Source organism: Muntiacus reevesi, chromosome 10, assembly GCF_963930625.1.
Source record: "Muntiacus reevesi chromosome 10, mMunRee1.1, whole genome shotgun sequence".
Lineage (NCBI taxonomy): Eukaryota > Metazoa > Chordata > Mammalia > Artiodactyla > Cervidae > Muntiacus > Muntiacus reevesi.
In genome coordinates, this window is record NC_089258.1 from 39,916,358 (window position 1) to 39,936,039 (window position 19,682).

Here is a 19,682-nt window from a genome sequence, read left to right on the forward strand (position 1 = left end):
TGAGTCTTCCCGCTCCTCTCCACCTCAATCATGAATGCCTGCTCTGGGCTCCTCATCCCTCACCTTGATTATTTCAACAGCATCCCTCCAGCCTCCCTGCCTCTGTCTCACCCCTCTTTTTCCCTCTTTTACCCACCACACTGCCCAGAAGGATCCTTCCAGAGTGAAGCCAGGGCCACAGCTGTTCATTATCTAAGGTGAACCCCAAATCCCAGGGGGGCTCACAAGTCTGCATGAAGCAGCCCCACCCCAAAGCTCCTCTCATTCACCACACATCACACTTAACTCTATCACAACAGTGCATACACCATGCTGCCTCTTAGACAAAGGAATTGAAACTAACTTAGAGAAGTTAGTTAACTCAATCCATTGAAAACTAGAAAGATTTGGCCACTGTTGGGATAGAAATACAGCTAAGAACAAAAGCAGTATGTGAATTCTGTTTCCTAGAAGGGATTTCAAAAAATTTAAGGATATCAGGGCATCAGTTGGCAAGGATGGAGTTGCTTATTTAAAGTATTCATGTGTAAATTTAATTAGAGCAGCAACTCTATGGCTTAGAACCTGAAACAATACCCAGCATATGGTAGACACTCAATAAAACTTTATTAAATAGATATTGTTTCATTTGAAAAAACACTGCATTTGGAGTCAGATGTCTCTGAGTCACGTTGCAAGTTTGCCAATTAATATTAACAGCTCTTTATAACCTTAAAGAAGCCACTTCTCCTCTGAGAACCTCAGTTTCCCCCTTTATAGAATGGGGTTATATTACTTTACTTGCCAAGGTCATGGGAAAGATCAACTGAAACAGTATGTGAAAGCATTTTATAAACTAACTTTGTACAATAAAAGACTTAAGGCTCTGCCTCCATCTCTGGGGTTTTCTAGACCAATTCACATTTGCCATTGGTGCATTCAATTCAGAAATTTCAATCTGAGCTTAAACATCAAAATTCATGTTCCTAAAGAACTTATTTCACTAAAAAAAAAAAAAAAAGCCATCATCCTCTCTAATTTGAACCACGAGAAAAGCATGAAGGGAATCAATTTTTATATGAAAATTGCCTTTGAAACTGTTGAGGCTTTGTTCTCAATCAAGAGTGTGTAACGATGCAACCTGACAACAGTTTGTTCACTGGATTTGGTGCTGCTGTGTGTACGGGCTGCATATATTTGATTTTATGGCATTTTTTTATGTTTGCAAACAACATTCTGTAACCTGAAATATCTCTCAGCTTAAATGCCAACAGTTAAATACACAAAATGGCCAATCAATTTTTCTCCATGCATACGGTCAATTCTTGGTTTTGTGTGAATGCTGAGAGCAGTCAGAAAGAACTCAAAGGAGTAAAGAGAATCAGATCAGGGATGGAGGCGGCCTTAAAGAACATCTCCAGTGCAGCCCTTTATTCTACAGAAGGGAAACTGAGGCCCAGAGAGGGAAAGAGTTTTACCCAAGACTACAGAGCTAGGGAGAGGCAGGCCCCAGATAGAAACCCAGGACTTCTGCTGCCTCTCTGAGCCCATGTGCACTGCTCCCTTGCATCTCAGGAGAACTGACAGCGTTTGGAATGTGTCAGGAAGACCACAGCACTTAGAGGTGGAAACAGGGGCATTCCCAGCAGACAGCCGTCAGGCCTGTGGGACCAGGTACCCACAAAGCAATAACTTCATTTACTTCAAGAGAATTTACAGGCAACTGATATCCCCAAATTTAAATATGGGAGCAAGATCCCACACAAAAGAGGAACAGAAAATCAATCGATTCTTTGTCTGTGGCTTTGGATTATGTTTCCTTCTGCTTCCCATCCTTATGAAGCTCATAAAGCATGGGCTTTGGAGTCAGACAGACTCCTCTGTAGAAGCCTGGGCACATGGCTTCATATCTCTGAACTTCAGAGCTGCTGTCTCTAAAATAAGCCTGAGAGTGCCATCAGAAAGTGGGTGTGAACATTAAAAAGTGCCTCATTTAGTAGCCAGCCCAGAATAAGGACTCAGTAAATGTTGGCTACCCTTTCTGGCTGACTTTGCCCAAATTATAATGTTTTGGAAAGCAATGCTTTCTGCACTATGAAGAAGTATGTCACAAAGAAAGTAACTGAGATGGTGAGGACAGTAGCCCCCAGCCAGCATGATGCTGGCAATGGACCACCACATCCACAATATCCTGCAGTTACTCCCCCTAATCTTTTCTTGTGTTAAAAAAAAATTTTTAATTTCATTTATTGGTCAACTTTTCCCAGGAGAACACATCTTTAATTTAATCATGTAAATCAATGGGAAAAATCTAATTCACTTTAGAGAAATGTGCTTTCAGACTAGCCTTCTGGGAATGAATCTGTTCCTCAAAGTGTATCTGCAGCAAGCGACGTGTGTCTTTGTCACAGTAACAAAGGGATATAAATTAATCTCTAGACCGTTTTAGGAAACAGAGAGTTGATTAAATAAATGGTGGCTCTAGTGATGCAAATGATCTGTCATTTTCAAGCATCTCAGATATCTGATTTTAATCCTGAATTCTAGCATTCTAAAACTGGAGATTCCATTTGCCTATTTAATACTCAATTTGCCTGATTATCACTATATTAGTTCCAAATACATAACTTAGGATAGTTCCTCTTTTGATTTTTTTTCTAATGCTCTTTCCAGTCTGTCTGGTTTTTGAACAAGGACTCCTCATCTCCGGCTCTGAGTGCTTTGCCTTTCAGATGGGCCACACTCTTGATGCTGTATCATCTTCCTTCCCAGCGAAGCCAGCTGATGGCTCAGATGGTTAAGAATCTGCCTGCAATGCAGGAGACCTGGGTTCGATCCCTGTGTCAGGAAGATTCCCTGCAGAAGGGAATGGCAACCCGCTCCCATATTCTTGCCTGGGAAATCCTATGTCCATGGAGCTGCAAAGAGCCAGACATGACTGAGCCACTTCCACTTTCTTTCACTTCCTCCCCAGGGCAGTCACCACCTACCCAGCCTAAGGACTTATTGTGTGGGTCAATGAAGAGGACGGATGTGAACGGCTCTAGTCACCCAGACATACCATTCTTACACACAACAGTGATGGAGAGAAAAATGAATGATGAAGTCCATCCATGAACCTCTATTGAGGATTCTTCATGCGCCAGACACTCTAGAAGAGGAGAAACAGGGGCTGTTAAGATTTACCTGTAGCCTTAAGAGCTCATCATCTAGTGCAGTCGATAAACAAGTAAACAGATGCCTCTAACCCAGCACAATGTGTGTTCTCCCATAGTAGGAGCCCAGAGGGGGTGCCCTTGACCCACACTTGCAATCAAGGAAACCTTCTTGGAGGAGGTGAACTTTAAGAGCCAAGTAGGAGTTAGCCACTCAGAGAAGAGGGAGAGTCTGTTCATCAGCTAAAGGCAACATACATGATTGCACACGACGTCTATCATACACCTGACCTTAAAGAATGCAAGGAAAGCAGAGCAGACACCTTCTGCCACTGGGTCAGTCTGAAGCCCCATCAGGAAAATGGAACTACCGCCAGTATGAGAGGTATAAAGGGTTTAGTGTGGGTATTCGGATTCACACACATGTGGGAGGAGCTGGGGGAGTGGAGGTATAGAAGGCTGAAGAAGGAGGAGCAGAGGAGTAGGCACGGAAAATTTCAGCCCCAATACTGGAACAGGTGGAGAAGCCAGAGTTCGTGGGAGGTCTAACTAGCCACGACGTCAGTGGACCAAGTGGGGGGGCGTGCGGGAAACCACCACCTCCCCCCGCCGCGACAGCTGTGGCTTTGGTTTTACTGCACCGTCCAGGGCGCCTACAACTTCCTCCTATTGGCAAACACTAGCCCCAACCTTACAGTAAGAGGAATTCTGGAAAACAAAGTTCCCGGCGTGGAAGGAAATGGTGGTGCTGAGATGACAAGGAACGGGGCTGCGGCCTGCCCTTGGGGAGCCCCGGCCTGAGAGGAGATGTTAATCAAATAATCATGGCAGTAAACACACAAGCAGTGAAAAGCGTCATGAGGGCCTGTGGTGGGGGGTATGGGGAGGCTTCCCCTGGGAATTTGCTACTAGCTAGGGTCTGATGGGCAGGAAGATGATGCAAATGGGTCCTAAATATTACATTTCTTCCTATATTCTGACTCACCGCCACGGGCAGCACTGCTTCCTTCTACCAAGAAGAGCCAAGGAAAGATCTGCCCAAGGAAAGGTTTATTGTTCTGGGGACAAAGGGTTAACCTACCTTAAAGAAACATTCTGACCTCAAGAGTCATAAATAGAAGGCCAGAGCCAAGTCTCTGCGGAGGGCTCCAGCCGGGAGGTCTTCATCTTTAGGGTCACTCCTGTGCGGTTTGGGGCTCCGTGACCTGGCCCCCAGTTCTCTCCCCTCCCATCCCTGCAGCAAATGGAAGAAAAATTATATCATTAAACTTTTTGATATTCTCCTGTCTAATTGAACCTGTGAAATTTCCTAAGGTTCTCCAACCTCCAAAAATTCAATTTTCCATGTAATGCATGGTGACGTGTCAATAAATCATGCTGTAAAATAAATGCGCGGATTCTTTTGTGCGGGAGCGAGTGAGGAATAAACCTTTCGTAATTGATAAATAATGTCATTGGAATCAATAGCTGGCAGAGGAGTTGGAGGAGTAAGCCTGAATCATGTATGAGTGCTCCGGGGTGATCAATGCCTTTGAAACAGGCAGGAGCTCGGGAGCCAAGTGTATAAATTACTGCCTTAATATTACAGCAGGACCCAGAGTTTAAAAGACGGGTGTGTTATGAAGCACTGGTGAGATGGGAAGATGGGTCTGGGGTGTGGGTGGGCACCCTTGGAGGGTTTGTGGGGGTCCCCGCAGACAGGCAGCCGAGGAGATGAGGAGCAGATTGTGCCGTCTGGGACTCGGGATGGATATAGCACGATTCCGGCTCCGGCCGGTCCTGTCGGCAGCCCAGGATGAGACGAGAGAAGCAGTCTGCTGCGGGAGCCAGGGATGCTGCTTAGGAAAATCGCCTAGCTGTCCTCAGATGCCTGGAGGATGCTGGGCCAGGCGCTGATGCACAGGATGAAGACCAGCCTGGTGTTCACTGAATCAGGCTCTCAGTGGCGGCTGCAGGCCGTGCAGGACTGAGAAGGAGGATGCACGGTGGTCAGGAGTTCCAGCTTACAGGTCAGGCTGCTCAGCCCTGACACTGGCTGTGCAACGCTAACCAAGTTACTTAACGTCTCTGTGCTCTGTGCGTTCCCTTTGCAAAACAGGGGCATGATACCAACCTCACCGGCTCCTGAGGGTGGAGTGGAATCTTGTCACTCTCTCAGTCCAGTGTCCATTCCTCCCAAATAGTAAGCAAATTGCAGCCACAGTGCCTTACTGATTGCATAAGGTTTTGGACTTGCCACTGGTCGCATTTCTTATATTATCTTATTTAATCCTCACAACAACCCCATGAGGTAGTTACTATTATTGTCCCCCATTTCATGGATGAGAAAACGGAGGTGCAGAGAAGGTAAGTGTCTTCTTCAGAGCGTATTGTCAATTTAGGAGCGAAGATTTGAATGTAGGAAGTTCAAGTCCAGGGCTGCGCTCTGGCCATGAATCTACACTGCCGAGTCACTCACGCCCTGAGAACGTCCCAGCTGTGTGGGGGGCTGCCCTTGGTGGGCGCTCCCCAGAGTGGTGTTGTGGTCTTCCATCTGATTCACAGCCTGATGTGAGGAGAAGGCAAAGGACCTGCAGTCAGGTGGGGTGTGTTCAGAGCCCAGTTCACCCATCACTCCTGCTCCCTGAGCCTCTGTGGTCATCACAGTAAAATTGGAAGAATTCTGCCCCCTCTAGGTCTTCTCCAAGCTTAGGGTCAGCCTGAGCAGAACCCTGGCCCTGCCTGACTGTGTGCTCATGGGCAAGAATGTTCCATCTGAGCCCATTTCTTCACATCTGAAATGTGGACCATGACATCAACCCCCAAGGACTGAATTGAAGATCAGATGAGACAAGCTTCCATCCATCAATTTTGTAGCCAGCACCTGCAACCCAGAGGGCCCTCCAAAAGCTCTGGTTCTCCCCTCACCCCCTTTTTGAGCCAAATAATTCAGAAGGAATCCCAGAGAATGTGCAGGACAACTCTAGGGGGAGCTATTTGCCTCTATTCCTGCAGAGCTAGGTGCAGCAGCCAGATCAGAAGGAAAAAAAAAAAAAAGAGCAAATCTATGGATTCAGCTTAAAGCCCCTTCCTGTGACAGACCTCCCTGGGACCAAAGTCGCCCCCACGCTACGTGTGCTCTTGGTTCCTGGGCGTCCCCTCTCCCAGTACCTGCTTCACTGTCCTGTAACTAACCCCCTGCACCCTCGTTAGAGGACCAACTCAGCAAGACAGATATTCCGTAACTTAGGTGGGGTGGGTTCCCCCAGAAGCAAACCTTGAGACAAGGATTTGAGTGCAAGGAGTTGGTTCAGAAGCCAATTTTTTCCAGGAGGTACCCATGGGGGAATGGGGACAGGCCACAGGGAAAGAGTGAGAAGAAATTACACCGATAAGCAGGGTGACACTGTGGGCAACTCAGGCTTATTTCCCCTGGGGATCCTGGAAGCCAGTGAAGGATCTGCCCCAGAAGGGTACCATGTGATGGGAGAGAAAGTCGGGGTAGTTACATATCTGCACTTGGGGACTGCCCAGCCCTGCCACCCGTGGACGCAGCTGCTCCAGCACCCAGAGCCAGCCCACAGCCCGAGCATCACAGGTGCTTTTAGTAGGACACCATCACATATGGCAAGAGCGAGAGCCACCATGGACGGAGCATCTGGTGCTCCTTACTCTCCCCTGCTTGTCTCTAAAGCCCTGAACCCCGCCCCTCAACCAGCCAATGCCTGGTCTAGAGCTTACAAAATGGAATGAATGAATGAAGTGGTACCTGGATCAGAGCTGTTGTACACTGGTAAAAGCGGATCTGAAACTTCCAATTCAAAAGCTTAGGAGCAGCGCTTGTCCCAGCGGCACCTGGGGGGGACAGGATGCTTCGCTCGGCCTGGGCTGGACCACCCCTGGCACCGCATCCCACGTGTGAGGGCCGGGCAAGTTCAGGCTCATACTTGGAAGCGGTGGGAATCCACTGAATTAGATCTCATCTTTCATCCCTTGAGGGCTGTTTTGAAAGGAGACAGCTGGTTGGGGAAGCTTCAAAGGCCAGAGAAGTGCGGGGCTTGTTTCCATAGCCTCCCCTCCATATTAACAAGGAGCCAGGACTATCACAGGCACCCCCTAAATATCTGAGGAACCGAGCTGGGCTAGCAGAAGATGGAAGGAGAAAGGTTTCAGTTCAGCCACAGAAGGACTTTTCTAGCCCTCTGTGACACAACGGACTAAATACGTCTGTTCACTCACTGGGCAAACATATGTTTAGGACTCTACATGCCAGGCTGAGCTAGATGCTGAGGGCATAAGGATGAATGGTGCAAACTCCTTGACCTTGAAGTCAAGGGAAGAGTCAGATACATCAAGTGGCAATTAGAATGCAGCATCATACATTGCTAAAACAGGCATGGAAGGCAAGATTACGGGCCCTGAGGGGAAGGGTGGGTTGCCAAAATGCTTGGGGGGTTGTTTGAGAAGTTTTCCCACACTGTCATGTTCTTCCTTTCATTTCATTTAATCATTTCTTTTCTGTGCCAGGTGAGCAAAATGGTCATCCTCCCCATCTCATTAGGACATTCTTTTCTCCTGATGTTCCATCAAGAAAGCATTTCTTTCTCAGTCTTTAGACTCTTGCAAGATAACACCTATGCCTTCATTCTGGACCACTGATTGGAACTGCAGCGTCGCACCATCAGCTCTGCCAACTGGTCAACCATGTTCATTCTTCAACTCTCGGGTCTGACATCACCAGCTCCAACAAGCCCTCCATGATCCCATGGGCTGAGGCAGCTCTTCTTTCTTTGTGCTTGCTCTGTCTCAGGACCCATTACCCTGTATTGCTCACTTTTCTTTCTCTCTGTTTAGTTAGGATTAGACCGTAAACAAAACAGAGGCTTAGCAAAGGTAGACATCTGTGTCTAATCCACATAAACCAAGCCTAGAAGTAAGTTTTTCAAGGTGGGTGTATTGGTGTCCCCCCAGACTCAGGTTCCTTCTAGGCCACCACTCTGCTTTTCCCAGGATGTGACCCTCCTCTTCATATCTCTGACCTACTGTTGTGTCAAACTCTTTGCAACCCCATGGACTATACAGACCATGGAATTCTCCAGGCCAGAATACTGGAGTGGGTAGCCTTTCCCTTTCCAGGGGATCTTCCTAACCCAGGGATTGAATCCGGGACTCCGGCACTGCAGGCAGATTCTTTACCAACTGAGCTATCAGGGAAGCCCATAGACTGCCTCGGCCTTCTCCAAACCCTCTGTCTTCCCAAAAGTACAGCTAAATTACATTTCCCAGGCTCCCTTGCCATTAAGTGCAGACCTTTGATGAGGGCATAAGGATGAATTCTGGCCAGAGGAAATTGACAGACGTGTCCCTGCCAGATCTGGCCGTAGGACCATCCAGGACAGCCCTCTCTTCTCTTCTCACCTGCCTGTTGACGAAAGGATTCTGAAGAGCTGGAAGAAGATAGAGTCACAGGATGGAAGGAGCCCACAGGATGGAAGGAGCTGAGTCACAGCTAGACCGAGAATACCTGTGACTGTCACATGAGCAAGGCGGACGCCTTTACTGTGTTGGGCTGTTTTAGTGGTGACTTACTAAGAGGGACACAGAGTTGTCCGCTCCAAGCCCCTCCTCCAAGAAAGGTTTTTTGCCCAGTTCATGGGGATGCTGTCAGCACAGAGCTCTCAGTGGTCAGCCCTTTAAGAATCTCCCTGAGCCAGCTGAGAGAGCAGCCGGCTCAAGGCATTGCCCCATCTGGGTGGCCCGCATCCAGTGACTGATTGTAGCAAAGGTATAGAAGGGTACAGAGGCCCGCCTGCATCAAAACTGATCCCCACCTCTGCCCAGTCTTGCTTCTTGCCTCTCTTCCGTGAGTGTTATCACCAATGCCATTCCCCAGTACATCTGCTGCACATTAAACTCCATCTCCATTTCTGCTCTACCTGAGATGGCTGCCCCAGCTTCAGCCATTACATCCACAATCCAGGCAGCAGGTTAAAGAAGTGGGTGAAAAAGCTGTCATCTTATGAGGGCTTTCCAGAAGTCACTTTGGCCATATCAAGCCACTAAGGAGGCTGAAAAATATACCTTTATTCTGGGAAGCCACGTCTACCACTAAAGGCTACTCTGGTAAAGGGGGAGACTAGATGGGGAGATGGGGCCGTCTCTGTCATCCAGCCTTTGTTGTCCAGCCACCAAGTCGCGTCCAACTTTTGCAACCCCATGGACTACAGCACGCCAGATTTCCCTTCACCATCTCCCAGACTTTGCTCAAACTTATGTTCATTGAGTCAATGATGCCATCCGACCATTTCTGTCACTCCCTTCTCCTGCCCAGAATCTTTCCCAGAATCAGTGTCTCGTCCAGGGAGTTGGCTCTTCATATCAGGTGGCCAAAGTATTGGAGCTTCAGCCTCAGCATCAGTCCTTCCAATGAAGAGTCAGGGTTGATTTCTTTTAGAATTGACTGATTTGATCTCTTTGCTGTCCCAGGGACTCTCAAGAGCCTTCTTCAGCACCACAGTTTGAAAGCATCAATTTTTCAGCACTCAGCCTTCATTATGGTCACAGCTGTACATGACTACTAGAAAAACCATAGCTTTGACTATACCGACCTTTGTCAGCAAAGTGATGTCTCTGCTTTTGAATACGTTATCTAGATTTGTCATAGCTTTTCTTCCAAGGAGCAAGCATCTTTCAATTTCATGGCTGCAGTCACCATCCGCAGTGATTTTGGAGTCCAGGAAAATAAAATCTGCCTCTGTTTCCATTTTTTCCCCATTTTTTTTCATTTGCCCTGAATTGATGGGACCAGAAGTCATGATCTTAGTTTTTTGAACGTTGAGTTTTAAGCCAGCTTTTTCACTCTCCTTTTTCACCGTCATCCAGCCTAGCCGATGCTAAAAAAGAATCACACTTATTAAACTCCTACTCTGTTCGAGCTTTGTGACTGGGGTTTACGTAAATCACTGCACTGAAACCTGATGATAACTCCCACCCCAGTGAGGGAGGTGCCGTTAAAATTGTCCCCATTTTAGAAATGAATAAACTGACGCTTAAGAGCCCACAGTCAGACAACAAACCCAGGGAATAGCAGGGATCTAGCTGTGGCTGATTCTGACTTTGGACCCCACTGGCTTAAGCACGGGGTGATTCTACCTCTTGATGGAACAGTGAGCCCCCTCGAGGCACAGATCCTGCCTTACCTACATGGTACGTATACAGTTACACACGGTGCCTGCCTAGCAGAGCCCTCCCGCCCCACTGGTTAAAGGGGAGTGGAAGGGAAGGCAATCAGGGCTGGCCATCGCCTGGAACCATTAACTACTAACTCAGATAACCATGTCCGGAGATAATAACTGGAAAAGAGGAGGCAGGAAAAGCATTGTGCGGATTCACACTGGCTGAGCTTAGGTGCCTGTGGAACGCCCCAGGGAGGGCACCCAGCTGGTGGCTGAATCAACACGTCTGAAGTGATGCTGGGAGGTCTAGACTGGAGCCACGGGCAGGAGCATCCTGCATGCACTCAGGCAGCAGTCATCATGAACGTCTCCAAAGTCACCCAGAGCGAGAGTGTGGAGAACCCACAGCTCCGTCTGCAAACCCAAGCTGCGTTCCCAATTAAGGAGCTCATGCCTCGGCCGTTTTCTTTTATATTCTCCCCCACCCCTGGGTTAATTTCCTTATTTGCTTTTTCTGCCCATTTTGAAGGATGATTGGTTTTTCTGAGCAAAGAGCCTATTGTGTGTGTGTGTGTCTGTGTCTGTGTGATTTTAAGGTCTCACACCATCCCAAACCCTTAACCAGATATGGGATGATATAAAAATATACATACCCAGTATATTTATGTACACACACACCACCTTAATGTACTCACAACTGGATCGTTAGAACAGCCGTAAAGTGAATGCACATCTGGGTGGGGGCAGCGGCATGGATCCCCTACTACCTGGCAGTGATCATAAAAATCCCAATAAGAGGGAGCAGTAGCGTGTTTGACTGGGAGAATGATTCTTGTTTCCTTTTCATTATTCTTAATAAAAGGAGATGGTGCCGAAAAATTGTGTTTCCTGGGTTATTTTCCCCAAGAGATCTTTTATAAAACACAGAATACATAACAGGCCGTGTTGCAGGCAAATGCCTCATTAAGGGAATATAGTTAGAAAGAAATAGTAACCGAAATGAACAGTTATTTTCTTTATTTTTTTTTTACCCTCTGTAAAATGAAGAAATTGGATGCGATATGGATTTAGTAACAGTCCTCAAAGAATATCTGGGAAGGCGATGCTTGCGTTCTGAAACGGAAGTGTCTTTAGATGCTGCTCTGTAAAAATGCAGCAGGTTAGGGAAGTATATTACAAACTCCGGGAAAAGGGTTCTGTCTCCCTGAGAGTCTTCTTACCATTTTTATGAATTGATTCAATCAAGCGCATGGAGGCTTCCTTTTTTTTTCTCCCATCTTACATTGCATGCAGAATTTCCCTGACCAGGGATCAAACCCATGCCCCTTGCAGTGGAAGCTCAGAGTCTTAACCTCTGGATCACTCGGGAAGTCCCATTCTAGCTTCCTTGTGCCTGCTTCTCTTTCTCTACTTCTTCCTCCAGGGATTCTAAACTCTCTCAGTGTGTGAGCTGATGATTCCAAATTGCCATGTCTGACTCACTCTCCAGAGCTCGAGACCCCCAGGTCCCAGAGCTTCCTGGACACCTCCACCTGACTGCCCCCGACCCTTCAAAGTCACCACATCCCACGCCAAGCTCGTTACCTGCCCCTCACCCCCCTGCTCCTCCAGGATTCACACCTTGGCCAAAAGTGTCACTACCCATCCCATCACACAGACCAGAAAAACCTGCACTCAAGCTGTACCCCACTGCCAGTGAACCCCACATCCCGGAGACCCAACTCCCCGACTGTACTAAATGCACCCCTACTCTACCTCCTCGGCCACCACCCCGGTCCAGCCCCACTATCTCCCTCTGGGGCCATCCCTGACCCCCAGCTTCTCCTCTGGGCCCCTGCTCCCATGCAGCCCACAGAGAGCGCTCTGAAGGGCCTTTCCAGAATTCTGTTACAGACGCTTCCGTGGCTAAAGCCATCCTCTAGGTCACCCTGCAGCCCCCTGGCTCCCCAGGATCAGGACGCCGCTGCCTCCCCGACAACTCCTCATCGCTCTCCCTCTTTGCTTCTCCTCTACTCATCTGATCTGTTGCCAGTTCCCCAAATGCCTCTACCCCATCCTCCACAGACCTTATTACATGCTGCTCTCAGCCTCTAAAGTCCTGCCTGCTCCTTTCCTCTGCTGCCGTTGGCTAGTGCCTGTCCTTCAGTATGAGGATGAGACTCCACCTCCTGCAGGAAGCCTTCCAGGCTTTTCTGGGCTCTCTGAGCCCCCTGGTCACGACAACTCCCACTGCTCAAGGTCATTTTCTGTTTCTATGTGATTTTTTTAATATAATTGCTTTACAATGTTGTATTAGCTTCTACTGTCCAGCAAAGTGAATCAATTACAATGCGGTGTCACCTGACACTAGTCAATATGGCCATCATCAAAAACATCTACAAACGACAAATGCTGGAGAGGCTGTGGAGAAAAGGGAACCCTCTTGCACTGTTGGCAGAAATGTAAACTGATCAGTCACTGTGGGGAACAGTATGAAGGTTCCTTAAGAGACCGTGTGACCCGGCAATCCCACCACTGAGCATGTACCCCGAGAACACCATCATCCAAAAAGACGCACGCACCCACTGCCCACGGCAGCACCATTTCCAGGAGCCAGGACCGGAAGCAATCTGCACGTCTTCGTCTAACCCTCCAGTGTCTCCTCTATTAGACCACGAGTTCCTCGAGGCCAGGGATTGCGTTCTGTAGACGTCCTCAACCTCAGCACACAGCCCAGGAACTGCTACAGATGAGGGGTTCGGTTGTTGAGGGAGTGGGAGTAATTCACCAGCCACAGGGGCCAGAGACAGCCCACAAAGGCAAGAACAAGATGGGCCTCCAGTGTTTGCAGGAATTTCAAAGCAATGTGATGCATATGCAGAAAGATGCAAATGACAACCCTCAAACCTCTTTTTCCAGGCCAGGGATCCAGACCTCTGTTTTCACAAAGAACAAAAAAGTGATTCAGCACTTCCCAACCAGAAAAGCGTGGTGGGGAGAGTTTCGCATCCCACTGCGGAAGCAAGCTCGTACAAACCCGGGTTCCAGTCCTTCAGCTGCTTTTAGCTTCTTCTCTTGGTGCATCCGCACAGTAAACGCACTGGCCCCGCTCTTGCTGGGAAACTGTGGAGACCAGACAGAAGCACTGTGCTTCGTTTGTGAGTGGTCCATAAAGTGTCCGAGTTCTGTTCTTACTGTTTCTAAAGAGTTAAAGGCATGCAGTTGCCTTGAATCAGAGAACCGAGGGGTGCCTCTGGGAAACTCTCATTAGCTCGGTGTCATTATCTCCATTTTACAGATGAGGAGACTGAGGCTCAGAGAGGTAAAGAGACTCCTTCCCTGGGCTGGGATTCAAACCCAGATCTGCCTGGCCCGAGAGTCGGTGCCCCTCACCACCCACGGGGTCCAGGTTGCTTCGCTCTTGGGATTGGACAGGGGAGGAGGGCTTTGGGCAAAAGGCAGCAATATTCAGACTTCGGGGAGGGAGTGCTCCGTGAAGGGCAGGCAACTGGGCCGCTTCCTTAGGGGCAGCTGAGCTACCAGTCCAGCCAAGAATGTCCCTCCTTCTTTTCGCCACTTCCCTGCCCCCCTCCGCCTCACCTGTCACTGAGCATTCTGGTTGCATCCATCTAGGCTGGCAGTCTTCAAAATACGCTCCTCAGAGCCTTAGGGCTCCCTGGAGGTACCCACGTCTCCACAGGGAGCAGGGAGGAGGCGGATCAGGAGCCCCCCACCCCCAGCCCCATCGCAAACAGAGCCCCTGCTTTTCCTCTGTTTTACATTGTCTTATCCATAACATTTCCTGTGATCAAAACATTCTGCCGCTTTCGAAAGACTTTTTTTGGAACCTCAGACCCAACACAACACTTTGCATGTCACAGATGGGGAACTGAAACCCAGAGAGGACTGGTTGGTCCCAGGTCCTGCAGCCTGTTGAAAACTGCATTGAGATCCATCGCTGATTTCCCCTCACCCGACTCTGGCCCAGAGCAGTCTGCCCATCCACCCACCCATCCCCAGCGGTCCACCACGAGGCAGATTTAATAACCACAAACAGGAGGCGTTTATCTCTGAAATAACTGTTGTGGTCCAGAATAGGAAAATCGATGCGTTCATTAGCACGCCTCGGGAGCAGGAGGCAGGATGCACTGGGGCGCTGGTCACGGGCATCCACAGCTCAGAGGAGTTAGTTGGAGGTGCGGGGACGGTAACCGGACTCTGTGGGACACGCACTGGTCTCACCCGCAGGGAATACATGGCAGGGGGCCTCCAGCCCTCTTCCCCACCAGGGTTTGATCCACAGGTATCGACTGTGACAGTGTTGAAAGTATTATCTGGAAAAACCAGTTAACTTTCATTTCAGTACCCAGAGAAAATGAAGGGAGGTGATGATTAGAGAAATATTGATGCCGTGAAAATCAGACAGCCTGTCTGAAAGGGAGACTCAGTCCTTGAGACAGGAAGCGGGCGGAGACCTTTAGCCATCACCCAGCAGCCTGACGCCTTGATTTAGGAATGGGAAGACAGAGCTCCAGAGAAGGGAGGGCCCTTCTGAAGTCAGGCAGCCAATTAGGGACAAACTCAAGATTAAAAGCCAGGTGTCTGGAAACTTCCTGACGGGACAGAGCACGTCTCAGACATCAGTCTCCGAGACCTGGGTCAGAGTCTGGCCCAAGGTGAGGGACCCCAGAGAGACAGCCAGTGGGTTCTCCCTGGAGCTGTGTCTTAGTTCCTTGCAAGCGGAGACTGGGCCTCAGAGGCTGAGGAAGGAGTAAGGATGTGGACTCAGTTAACGTCCAGCTTTGACCTAGTTAGGGGTAAGTGGGGGGCATAGTCTACTGGCTGAGATGGCTTCCCTCGGCCAACAGCATCTCTCTGGAGAAAAGAGACAGCTGAGATCATCCTCAGTCAACACTCCCAGAACTGAGGGACCTGGACAGGCACATATAGGGAGAGGAAGAGAAGGATGGGGGGACAGGCCTGGAGAAGGCACAGAGGGGCCAACAGATGCAGGGTCCATAGCTGGGCTGCGGCCAGTGGTTGGAGGACCAGCGGACTCGGCAGTGCGTCTCCGCTCTCTGTGACAAGGGGCAGAGGAGCAAATGAGACCCAGCGGCAACTGCCCCGGGCTGGGAAACTCGTTTGGGGCACCCAGCCTAAGGTGTAGCCTTGGCCGTGAGACGCTTAGCCACCCCGTCCATGAACGCGACACTCTCCAGCTTAAAGAATTTCTTCCTGTGCAATAGCTCACGGAGGCCTCGCTGCAACAGTTAGAGAGATGCTCTTACCCCTGCTTGATCCGGGAAGCAGATTTCCATGAGAAGCCTCAACACGCTTCCTTCCACACACTGACCACAACCACCACCACCGTCCTCCCCAACCCCCTCCTCCAAAAGGGTTGTAAGTGGCGTGTGGTCCAGTGCCAGGACTGCGGCGGGGCCAAGCTTCTAGACGGGAAGGGCCGCTATGTGCCAGAGGCCACACCATGGGGACACATACCCTTGTCTGCTGACATTCTGTCCCAGAGCTCTTTTCTTGCATGGCAGGAAGCCCAGAAAGCTTGCTCTCTCTGACCTTCTCTTCTTTTATTTATGCCACAGAACTTTTAGGTGGACCCGGAACCTACCCCAAGATAAACCTGCCCCAAGATAAACCTACCCTAAGATAAACAGCACACACTCTCTCTCTCAATCTTTCTCTCTCTTTGTGTGTATGTGTCTCTGTCTCTGTCTCTCTTCTCTCCTTTTGGGTCTCAGATTCTTGGGCGCTGCAATAAGATTCTAAAATCTGGTTAATAACCACACGGTACTGCCATGATGCTTGAATGCAGGCTGACTGGAGAGGCACATAGTTCAGTTCAGTCGTTCAGTCATGTCTGACTCTTTGTGACCCCATGGACTACAGCACGCCAGGCTTCCCTGTCCTTCGCCAACTCCCGGAACTTGCTCAAACTTATGTACATGAGTCAGTGATGCCATCCAACCATCTCATCTTCTGTCATCCCCTTCTCCTCCTGCCTTCAATCTTTCCCAGCATCAGGGTGTTTTCCAAGGAGTCAGTTCTTTGCATCAGGTAGCCAAAGTATTGTAGCTTCAACTTCAACATCAGCCCTTCCAATGAACATTTAGGACTGATTTCCTTTAGGATTGACTGGTTTGATCTTCTTGCTGACCAAGGGACTCTCAAGTGTCTTCTCCAACACCACAACTGAAAAGCAACAATTCTTCGGTGCTCAGCTTTCTATGTAGAGAGGCACATGGTGGGCCCTCAGACGGGAGTGACCACCACATTAGCCATCCTTTCATTGTCTTTCTCTAATGGTGTAAAGGGATTTCAGGTTCATAATGGGATAGAGTTGAACTGGTTACTGATGCTGGGAGGGATTGGGGGCAGGAGGAGAAGGGGACAACAGAGGATGAGATGGTTGGATGGCATCACTGACTCAATGGACATGGATTTGGGTGGACTCCAGGAGTTGGTGATGGACAGGGAGGCCTGGCGCGCTGGGGTTCATGGGGTCGCAAAGAGTCGGACACGACTGAGCGACTGAACTGAACCAAATTGGTTACCCTTTAAGACTCACCCAGCCAAGAGCTCTGGGCTTCTGTGCCGTGCTCAGGATCAGTAGGAGGCAGCACTGGGCCCAGAGCCAGTTCCTTAAACCCAGGGCGCTTCCCGCCAGCAGTGAGCACCTCTTCTCCGTGAGGGCGATTCCTCAGGAAAGCTGTAGAACTCTGATTACCATGGCAAATGGATTTCGGTAACGAGTAATCCCTAAACTCCTATTCTGCCGTTCCCTCTTCTTTTTTATTTACAAAAAATGATGATTTCTTTCTATGAACCTCACAAGTTTAGGCATACTGTTAAGGGCTTAACATTGTGTGCATGGATTTCTCTGTATCAGATCCTCCTGGCCTCTCCCCTAGTAGGAACATGTGCTAGGACACTCATCACTGAGACCCTTGAGGGCAGAGACCTCATCTCTCTCACCCATAGCACACAGTAGACCCTTAGGACCTATGTGGTTGTTTAATTCACCCATCAGTACAAATGGCATTATCAATGACCGGAAATTAGATCAGCCGTAAACTGAATGTGGCCTTGTTTACCCAGAGTTGATTTCCATGACCCGCCCACTTTTAGGAAAAGATGCACCTTCTAAAGAAATAAGGAACCAATGATTTCCTAATCCATCTTTTTAAATCCCACAACTCAAAGGCGAATCTCTGATACCTTCTCCATATCCATCCCCAGACAAGGAATATTCTCCTGTTGGTGGACTTGTAGGCTCTGTGAGGTCCAAAGTCAACTTTGACAAGCCGGCTGGGTACAGAATCTCCAGAGGGTCGGAGAGGAGGCAAGAGTGAATAAGACCAGAGCACGATGGACCTCACGGGCCAAAGTGAAGCTGGCCAGGAAAATTAAACATGAGAAACATGCATCTTTTGCCTTACCACTAGGGGCTCTTTGTCTTGTGGAAACCATTTCCCTGTTCTGAATCTGACTTTCCATGTCTTTAAAATGATGCCAGCGATCAGACCAAGCCCAGAGAGTGGTTGTTAGCAAAGCCCATGACCAAGCACCTGGCAGCTGAGTTCCATAAGCATCGCAGACTCGGGAACCGCAGAGCTAGGGATTCGCAGGGATGGAGTCTGACCTTCCCCCATTTCCCAGAAATAAACCTCAAGCCCAGGGTCCCAGAGGCTGCAGAGCACCGTGAAAACCATCCTGCAGCTCCTCCACTGCCCCTTTGTCCTTGTTGTTTAGTCATTAAGTCGTGTCTGACTCTGTTCTGACCACATGGACTCTAACCCACCAGGCTCCTCTGTCCATGGGATTTCCCAGGCAAGAGTACTGGAGTGGGTTGGCATTTCCTCCTCCTCAAGAGCCCGTTACTCAGCTCTTTGGATTTTGTAGCACCCACGCAGCACCCTCCCTGCTTCACGCCGATATCTCAAAGGGCTCTGTTCAGAGAAATGCCAGTTTCAGCAAGAAAATGAAGTATCAACAACATTTAAATAAAGTTTTAAGAACACAAGCTGTAAAAAAATAAAAAAAAAATTAAAAAAAAAAAAAGACCACAAGCTGGTCATAATCTCCCTGAATCCCATCCACACCACCACGGTAATTATTTTCCTTTTCATGTTTTGAACTTCTGCCCTGGGCTCCGGACACTGACACATGTGAAATGGTTGCAGACTTGACGCTCTGCATTGTGTAAGAGCATCTTATCATAAATGCATTCCGTGTTGCTACCATCTTCATAATTATCATTTTAACAGCGTCATAATACCCCTTTGTGTCAAGGCACCATAATCTCCAAAACTCTTCACCAATTGTTGGACATTGAGCTTTTATATAGTATTCGTTAGCAGAGATAACGCTACTAATGAACATCCTCATTGCACAGAGCTCTTGGTTTCTAGTGAATGGTACGCCCAGAGCAAAAGAGAAATTCCCATAACTTGGTATTTGGAATTGAAGGTCATAAAGCTCATTAGAGCACTTACCTATCAGAGTGATTTTTTTTCCCCAGAAGAACTGTCCCAGTCCACATTATCCCAGTGGAGCGTACTGGTGCCATTTTCACCACGAAGTTTGGCCATCTTGGATGGTCTAACTTTATTTTCCTTGACTCTTTTTCTGTTTGTAACAGACATACAAGTTCATTATAAAACATGCAGATAAAAACGAAGATAAAAAATAAAATCATCAAACCCCCTCCAACCAAAAATAATCCCTACTGAAAGTTAAGCATATTCCTTTCTAGTCTTTTTTCTGTACATGTGAAAGACTTTTCCCAAAAAATATAGATAATATTTTATAATCAGTTCTATTTCATTACTTTTATTGATTTCCTTAAGTCATTGTAAGTTTTTTATGATATTCCATCCTATACGGACACCTTTCTTAAAAATCCCCTCCTGTCAGTTGTTTAATTGGAACCAGTATCTCCTGTAATAAGATTGTCAGGCACAGCCTTCTGTGTAAATGTGGATAGTAGTCTTCACTTATTATTACCACAGCACAGAAGTATTCTTGCCTGGGAAATCTCGTGGACAGAGGAGCCTGGTGGGCTACAGTCTATGGGGTCCCAAAGAGTCGGACACGACCGAGCGACTAACACAAAGAACTTGCAGTAGAACACCCAGACCACAGGATATGAATGTGTTTGGGATATCCTTGGATTTTAGAGAATAACATTGAGACACATCAGGAGGAACTCTGCCATGTCCTCAGGAAACTTTGCCACCGTCCTCAGGAAGGCAACCTGGGGTCTGGGAGGACCATGGATGCTCAGCCAGGCAGCACTGAGATGCTTTAGGATCTTCAAAACTTGGGGAAAGACATCGACCCTCCATGCTGGCTAACCGACTCTTATCTTTCGTCATTTGGGGCTGCAGACTACCCAAGC